A 9,731-nucleotide genomic window follows, 5' to 3' on the forward strand; every position below is an offset into this window, starting at 1 on the left:
ATGGTCCCCTGTGCCTGCCAGGAACAATTTCTGAGCCTGGAGCCAGGAATAACCCCTAAGCACTGCCGGGTGTGACCCAAAAACCACAACAACAACCACAACAACAACAAAAGAATTAGTATCTTGGGGCCAGAGCCATGGTATGGGGAATATGTTGCTTGCCTTGCATGCTATCCCTGGATTTGATCCCTGGCACCCCATCTATTCCCCTGAGCGCCACAGGGAGTGATTCCTGAGTGCAGAGCCAGGAGTAACCTCTGAGAAGGGAGTGGCCCGAAACAAACAAACAAAAAGCAAAATTAATATCTTGACAGGGTGAGGGATGGGGAGAAGGGTGGGAGAAACAGTCTGGTAGAGGCTGTTGGGTAGGGAACATTGTTTGCAGAAAACCTTGTCATTAATGGTATTGTAAATCATGGTGCCAAAAATAAAATTAAAGAAAAAATTCTTTCCACTGGCGAGTTCTTTTCTGCTTGAGTATTCCTTTGGGAGAGGCGGGGCACAAATAAGGGCGAGATTAAGACAGAGGGAGGAACAGGCTGGGCCTCTATAGCAGCTCTTGCAGGCCCCTAAAGTTGTGTTCTTGCTGCTTTATCTGGCAATGCTGAGTTGCACTGGCCTCAGGAGTCCCATGGTTTCCCATCCTAGGGGGCCCACACATGCTAATCCTGGGGACAAGGATTCCTGTGGCTTCAGCTTTGGTGATAGAACAAGGCCTGAACTCCAGCACTTTGAGCCAGGACATTCGCATATTTTATTCTTCTGTTTTGTTTTGTTTTGTTTTGTTTTGTTTTGTTTTGTTTTGTTTTGTGCCACACCTGGTGACACTCAGGGGTTATTCCTGGCTATGTGTTCAGAAATTGCTCCTGGCTTGGAGGACCATATGGGATGCAGGGGGATTGAACCGATGAACCGACGTCCGTCCTAGGTTAGAATGAGCAAGGCAAACACCCTACCACTTGCGCCACCACTCCAGCCCCCACTTAATTTATTCTTGAGGTTTTTAGAACTGGGTCAGCCATATGCAAGTGAAGAACTTACCTTTTTGTTTACCATGTGTTGGAGGGATTGTTTGTTTTCTTTTGGTTTGAGGATCACACCAACAATAGACAGGGCTTACTCCTGGCTCTTCACTCATGGAACACTCCTGGAGGGGCTTGGGATCCACATGGGATGTGAGGAATCAAATCCAGGTCGGCTGTGTGCAAGGCAAGTACCCTACTTGCTGTGCTAAAGATCTGGCCCCTAGAATTTCTATTTATTTTTTGTTTCCTTTAGGGGTGCAGCCTTTCAGATTTCTAATCCTACTCAGGAGGGTAATTTAACTTTTTGTTTGTTTGTTTGTTTTTGTTTTTTGTTTTTTGGGCCACACCCAGCGGTGCTCAGGGGTTACTCTTGGCTGTGTGCTCAGAAATAGCTCCTGGCAGGCACGGGGGACCATATGGGACACCGGGATTCGAACCAACCACCTTAGGTCCTGGATCGGCTGCTTGCAAGGCAAATGCCGCTGTGCTATCTCTCCGGGCCCAACATTTTGGGGAATATTTGGGTTCCAACTTTTTTTTTTTTTTTGGATTTTGGGCCACACCTGGTGACGCTCAGGGGTTACTCCTGAATATGTGCTCAAAAATTGCTCCTGGCGGGGCCAGTGAGGTGGCGCTAGAGGTAAGGTGTCTGCCTTGCAAGTGCTAGCCAAGGAAGGACCACGGTTAGATCCCCCAGCATCCCATATGGTTCCCCCCAAGCCAGGGACAATTTCTGAGTGCTTAGCCAGGAGTAACCCCTGAGTATCAAGTGGGTGTGCCCCCCCCCAAAAAAAAAATTGCTCCTGGCTTGGGGGACCAGATGGGAAACCTGGGGATTCGTCCTGGGTCAGTCGCATACAAGGCAAACTCCCTACCACTGCGCTATCACTCCAGCCCCGGATTCCAATTTTTTGTTTTGTTTTGTTTGTGCCTACACCTGGTGATTAGGAATCACTCCTGTGAGGCATCAGGGACATTAGGTAGTGTCGGGCATTGAACCTGGGTCAGCCATGTACAGCCATGTACAGCAATCACTTTCCCACTATAGCAGGGGTCTTCAAACTTTTTTTTTTGTGTGTGTGTGTGTTTTTTGGGACACACCCGGCAGTGCTCAGGGATTATTCCTAGCTCCAGGCTCAGAAATCGCTCCTGGCAGGCACGGGGGATCATATGGGACGCTGGGATTCGAACCGATGACCTCCTGCAGGAAAGGCAAACGCCCTACCTCCATGCTATCTCTCCAGCCCCAAGGGGTCTTCAAACTTTTTAAAGTGGGGGCCGGATTACGGTCCCTTAGAGAGCTGGAGGGCCAGACTATATGAGCTACTAATTCCTACTCACACTGCACATATCTTATATAAATAAAATGAAAACCATTTATAAATAAATAGATCACGCACCAGTATTTCAATGGGAACTGTGGGCCTGCTTTTGGCTAAAGATATGGTCAATGTCTGGTTCCATATTTGTCACTGCCAGCTGTAACAAGTGATGCAAGTGGGCATCAGTTAATCTTGATCTGGTTGGAGATTTCAGATGTTTCATTCTTGAAAAAGTCTGTTCACAGGCATAAGTGCTACCAAAGATGGTTACCATTTTGAGTGCATGGTTCCTGATATTTGTATATACACTGAGTGTATATGCTGGCAGGTATCTTGGCAACCAAACAGCGCTCACTGCTGACGGGCCGGATCAGACTCCTCTGCGGGCCGCAGTTTGAAGACCCCTGCACTATAGTATCTCTCCAGCCCTATTTTCCCCGTTTTTGTTTTGACACCTCACCCAACTGTGCTCTAGAGCGGCTTGTTTTTTGTTGGTTTCTTTGTTGTTTTGTTTTGTTTTTTTGGGCCACACCCGGTGACACTCAGGGGTTACTCCCTGCTATGTGCTCAGAAATCGCTCCTGGTTTGGGGAACCATATGGAATGCCGGGGATAGAACCTCGGTCCGTTCTAGGCTAGCACTTGCAAGGCTCCACCGCTCCAGCCCGTTTTCTTTCTTGTTTTTTGGATCACACACAGTGGTACTCAGGGGTTACTCCTGGCTCTGCACTCAGGAATTATTCCTGGTGGACCATATGGGATATTGGGGATCAAACCCAGGTTGACTGCATGCCAGCCAAATGCCTATCCAATTGCACTTAACCATCTCATTGGACAATGTTTCTGGCCTCTTAGAGCTTCTAGCTTTGCACTCAGGATCACTCCTGGCAGGGTTAAGGGAACCATATGGGATGCCAGGATTGAACCCAACTCAGCCTAGTACAAGGCTTCTCCATTATACTATCTCTCTAGAATTCAAATTTATTTTGTTTGTTTGGTTTTTGGGCCACACCCAGCGAGCTCAGAGGAACCATATGTGATGCCAGGAAACACCTTACCCACAGTACTATCGTTCCAACCCCCAGGATTCCAATTTTTTGGGTTTTGTTTTGGGGCCATACCTAGCATGCTCAGGCCTTATTCCTATCTCTGTACTCAGTAATTACTTTTGGCTGTGCTTGAGGGCATATGGGATGCCAGGGATTAAAATTGGGTCAGCTTCATGCAAGGCAAATGCCCCACTTGTACTACTGCTCTGACCCCAGCATTCCAATATTTGAGGGGTGGGGGTCACACCCAACAGCGCTCAGGGTTTACTCCTGGCTCTATGCTCAGAAATTGCTCCTGGCAGGCTCGGGAAACCACATGGGATGCCGGGATTCAAACTGCCGTCCTTCTGCATGCAAGGCAAATACCCTACCTCCATGCTAACTCTCCGGCCCCAGCATTTCAATATTTTTGTTTTTGTTTTTGTTTTTGGGCCACACCCGGCGTTGCTCAGAGGTTCCTCCTGGCTGTCTGCTCAGAAATAGCTCCTGGCAGGCACGGGGGACCATATGGGACACCGGGATTCGAACCAACCACCTTTGGTCCTGGATCGGCTGCTTGCAAGGCAAACGCCGCTGTGCTATCTCTCCAGGCCCTCAATATTTTATTTCACTTGAAATGACAGCATCTTTTCTCCCACCAATTCTGGATTCACAGGTGATCCAAAGGTGAAAACAATCCTTTTTTGTTTGTTTGTTTTGTTTTGTTTGGGTCACACCTGGCAGTGCTCAGGGGTTATTCCTGGCTCTATGCTCAGAAATCACTCCTGGCAGGTTCAAGGGACCATATGGATTTGAATCACCGTCCTGCATACAAGACAAACACCCCACCTCCATGCTATCTCTCCAGCCCAGCAATCCTATTATTAATCTCCTCTCTCCTTCCCTGTCCACTCAAGCTTTCACACCATTGATACCTGTGATGTTATTTGGTTTTGGATTTGGGGAGAGGGATTGGGCCTCCCTTTGCTGCTTAAATGGGGTTGGCAACATGCAAAGAAAGCATTTAATGCCTATACTAGACTAGTAGCCCTGATTATTTAATTTTTTTCCAGCGGGAGGGTTTTTTCCTTCAGCTCTGCTCAGGGCTTACTCCTGAGCTGTTCTTACTTAGGGCCTGAATGAAGCCAGGATTGGCAAGTGCATGGCAAGTGCCTGACACACTATACTATAGTTCTGGCTCTTTATTACTTCGTTTCTGATTTTTGGGCCACACCTAATGGCGCTCAGGGATTCCTCCTGGATCTGCGCTCCTGGCAGGTTCAGGGGACCATATGGAATGCCAGGTATCAAATCTGAATCAGATTCTTACAAGGCAAATGCCCTACCCGCTGAACTATCGCTGGCCCTTGATTTTTAAAAATACTTAATCTAGGGTCTACAGCAGGTCAGACTCCTATCTTGTCTGCAGCTGACCCAGGTTCAAGTCCCATCACCACATATGGTCCCTTGAGCCCTGCCAGTAGTGATCCTTGAGCAGGAGTAAGTCCTAAGCTCCACTGAGTACCCCAAAACAAATACTGAAGAGTGTTGGTTGTCTTTAATTTTTTCTTTTGTTTTTGGGCCACACTTCACAGTGCTCAGGGGTTACAGCACTCAGGAATTACTCTTGCAGGCTTGGAGGACCATATGGAATACTAGGGATTAATCTTTTTTTTTTTTTTTTTTTTTTTTTTTTTGTGGTTTTTGGGTCACACCCGGCAGTGCTCAGGGGTTATTCCTGGCTCCAGGCTCAGAATTTGCTCCTGGCAGGCACGGGAGGACCATATATGGGACGCCGGGATTCGAACCGATGACCTCCTGCATGAGAGGCAAACGCCTTACCTCCATGCTATCTCTCCGGCCCCAGGGATTAATCTTGTGTTGGCTGCATGCAAGGCAAGCACCCTACCTACTGTACTGTCGGTCTAGCCCCAATATTGGCTGCCTTCAAACTAACTCTCTTGATCAGACACTTGCTATGTTCCTGTCTGCTAAGCCACTGACCATATTGGTCCTTCCTTTGGAGTATTGACAGTCATCTCAAGCCCCATTAACTAAGATTAAAATCGATATGATTCAGGGCCAGAGAAATAGCATGGAGGTAGGGCATTTGCCTTGCATGCAGAAGGACGGTGGTTCAAATCCCAGCATCCCATATGGTCCCCCCTGCCTGCCAGGAGTGATTTCTGAGCGTAGAGCCAGGAGTAACCCCTAAGTACTGTCTGGTGTGACCCAAAAACCAAAAAAAAAAAATTTTGATATGATTTCTCCCATTTCTTTTTTATTATTATTTATTGAGACCAATGTAAATTACAAGTCTTTCCCAGTTGTATTTCAGGTACATAGTAACAGTGATTTAGGGCCGTTCCCACCACCAGTGTTGACCTCCCTCTGCCACAGTTCCCAGCATGCACACCCTATATCCACCATTGCTTCTATTTGCTTTCATGTAAGGGATCAATGTGAGGGCTGGAGCCTTAGTTTAGTGGTTAAGGCACTTACCTGCCTGGCAATGACAGATGAGTACATCCAGGATGAATTTTCTAAGCAAAGAGCCAGAAGTAGCCCCAGACACTGCTAGATGTGGCCCAGAAACACCATCTTCCAAAATCAAAACATACATAGGGATAACTATCTTCTTGAATTTGGTTATGTATTTTATTCTCATCCTAAAGTTCAACTGACTGCACTTGCAAAATGTGTAATAGCATCAATACTGTCTTTTCTTTATGTTTTTTTTTTTTTTTTGTCTTTTTTTTTTAACCACACCCGGCTATGCTCAGGGGCTCTTCCTAGCTTTGCTCAGGACGCCTTCCTGGCATGCACGGGGGGCCATGTGGGATGCCGGTGACCGAACTCAGGTCGAGCGCGTGCAAGGCAAGCGTCCTACCCGCTGTTCTATCGCTCCGGCCCCTATGTTTTGTTTTTTTTGGGGAGCCACACCTGCAATGCTCAGGGTTCTTCCTGGCTCTGCACTCAGAAATCATCCCCTTGCAGGCTCGGGGGACTAAATGGGATGCCAGGAATCGAACCACCATTCATCCTGGGTTGGCCGGTTGCAAGGCAAATGCCCTACTGCTGTGCTATCTCTCTGGATCCATCAATACTGTCTTTATGTGCTTAAGGATTTGCTAAATGAGGAGCCGAAGCAGTGGTGCAAGCAGTAAGGTGTCTGCCTTGCCTGCACTAGCCTAGGACAGACTGTGGTTCGATCTTCCAGCATCCCATATGGTCCCCCAAGCCAGGGGCGATTTCTGAGCATATTGCCAGGAGTAACCCCTGAGCATCACCGGATGTGTCCCTCCACAAAAAAAAGAAAAAGATTTGCTAACGGGTAAATCTCACATTAAGTGTCCTTACCAAACAGTCACATACAAGACATATGGAGACTTTTGGAGATGATGAGTATGTCCATTATCTTGCTGCTATATGGTGGTCTCATAGCTATATGCATTACTACAAACTTATAAAATTATTTACATTAAATATGAAAGTTGAAAAACTGGAAATTGAGCTTCCATGTGGTCCACTTCTAGGGATATAACCCTAGGAACTCAAAAATACAATTCAAGGGGCCAGTGCAGTGGTGCAAGGGGTAAGGTGTCTGCCTTGCCAGAGATAGCCTAGGACAGACTGCAGTTTGTCCCATATGGTCCCCCAAGCCAGGAGTGATTTCGGAGCGCATAGCCAGGAATAGCCCCTGAGTGTCACCGGGTGTGGCCCAAAAAATAATAAATATGAAAGTTGGGCTGGAGAGGTAGTACAGGGATAACTAGGAATTGTCTTACATGTAGCTAGCTATGTTCAATCCCAGCACCACACAGATTCCCCAAAATACCACCAGAAGTAACCCCTCCCCAAGCAATGAGCCAGAAGTGATCCCTGAACACTGTCCATGTGTGGCCCCAAACCAAATAAAACCAAAAATAGTGCAGTTTATGTACATCAAAATTGTGTCAAGGGCCAGATAACTCAAAATCTACATCATGTTCTTTGTATGCAGAATTCCTGGTTTGATCCCCGCTGTAGTATATGTTGACTTAGGCATTGCCCCAAATCAAACAGCTAACAAAAGTTTACTGAGCCGGAGAGATTGTACAGTGATAGGGCATTTGCCTTGCATACAGCCACCCCAGGATGGACGTGGGTTTGATTCCTGGCATCCCACATAGTTCCCCAAACCTGCCGGGAGCGATTTCTGAGTGCAGAGCCAGGAGTAACCTTGAGCACTGCCGGGTATGGCCCCAAACCCCAAAACAAACAAACAAAAACAAAAGTTTACTGAGACTGCAGATGGAACTCAGTGGCAGGCACAGAGACTCTGGAGATAAGGGCTCACATAGGGCTTAGATTTAATGTCCAACACCACAAACACAGAATAGAGACTGGGGAACAGTACATGCACCTGATCTGGGCTTAATTTCCAGCCCAACATAGTTCCCTGTGCAGAGCCAGGTGCAGCCCTGGAGATCCCAGCATGGCCACGGAGGTCCAGATATGTCAGAATTTCAGACCAAAGCAGAATCGCATATTCTGGTCCTTGAGCTGAACTGATGGCCAGGTTGACTGAGAACCTACAGTGGGGCCTTCAAATCTCCTGAACACCTCTTGAAAAGTCCTCCCAAAATAAAATTAATCATTTTATTTATTTAGCCATAGTACAAAGGGTAAGAAAGACACTTATTTTGTACATGGTCAACTCAATCCCTGTCATATAGGGTCCTTCCAGCCCCACCAGAAGTGATCCCTGAGCACAGAGGTAGGGAAAAGCCCTGCACACCAATAGGATAAGACAAAATAAGAAGCTAAAGAAATATTACAGCAAGTAGGGCACTTGCCTTGCATGCAGCTGACCTATAGTCGACACAAGTCACCCCATATGGTTCCCAAGCCCAATAGGAGTAATCCCTGAGTACAGAGCCAAGTGTAAGTCCTGAGCACTGCCAACTGTAGCCCATAAACAACAAAAATAAATAACAGAAATAAGTAAATGAAAAAATTTTAGTGGCTGGAGCAATAGCACAACAGTAGGGCATTTTCTTTGCAAGCAGCCAACTCAAGATGGATCCAGGTTTGATCCTCAGCATCCCATATGGTCCCCCGAGCCTACGAGTAGTGACTTCTGAGCACTGAACTTTACTGGGTGTGGCTCAAAAAAAAATTAAACAAAGATGCTTGCCTGCCATATGGCTTCAGCCACAATATTGGTTGAATCCCAGCACTATATATGCCCCCTCAAGCACTGCCAGGCATTGCCCCTTTGCATTTAGCCAATGCTCCTCCGCCCAATAAAATTAAATGAAATAAAATTGTTGTCTCCTCTGGAACAACCTTCCAGGACAAAGACTGTTCACCTACCAGCTGGAAGTTTGCCCGGTCTGTGCTGAGTTGCCCTGGCTTACTTCTCCCAGCCATTTTGGTTTTATTTATTTATTTATTTATTTATTTGTTTTTGGTCACACACACCCAGCAGTGCTCAGGAGCCACTCCTGGCTCTGCACTCAGAAGTTGCCCCTGGAAGGCTCAGTGGACCATATAGGATGATGGTTTTCGAACCGGGGTTCATCCTGTGTTGGCCAGTGCAAGGCAAATGCTCTACCACTGTACTATTGCTCTGGCTCCCCATCCCAGTCGTTTTATATGCAGCAAAAACCCTAGATCAGTGTTGAAAATACATTGTTGTCCTATAACCAGAGAAGTAAGTGATGCGGACGAGTGAGTGGAATCATGATGAACTAAATTCACCTCAGGATGGTGATGGGTACGAGATTCTAGCACATTCTTCATTCATATCCTTTGAATATCGCCAGCTTTTCAATCTTTCCAGACAAGTTAGAAATACAAACAGTTGGGGGTTAGAGAGGTAGCACAGCGATTAGGACAATTGCCTTGCATGTGGCCAACCCAGGTTTGATCCCTGGCATCCCATATGGTCCCCGAGCCTGCCAAGAGCAAAGGAGTAACTCCTTGAGTATTGCTGGGTATGGCCCCCAAACAAACAAACATACAAACAGGCTGGAGAAATAGTGTAGGCTACACTAATTACAAAGTATGAAGCAAAGTGTGTTCCTGGGTTCAAGTCCAGACACTGCAAAATAAAGTAAACTAGGATAAAAGCTTGAGAAATCCAAACATTCATAAGTCAACTGATCATTTCTTCTTCGTTTGTTCATTTTGTTTTCGGGTCACACTCAGCAGCACTCAGGAGTTACTTCTGGCTCCGCACTCAGAAATTAATCCTGGCATGATCGAACCCAGGTAGGCCATGTACAATGCAAAGGCCCTACGTACTGTTCTATCACTCTGCCCCCATCAGCTGTTCGTTTCCAAGTGTTGGAAATAAGAAAATATATCTAG

The sequence above is a fragment of the Suncus etruscus genome, chromosome 10 (assembly GCF_024139225.1).
Source record: "Suncus etruscus isolate mSunEtr1 chromosome 10, mSunEtr1.pri.cur, whole genome shotgun sequence".
Taxonomy (NCBI): Eukaryota; Metazoa; Chordata; class Mammalia; order Eulipotyphla; family Soricidae; genus Suncus; species Suncus etruscus.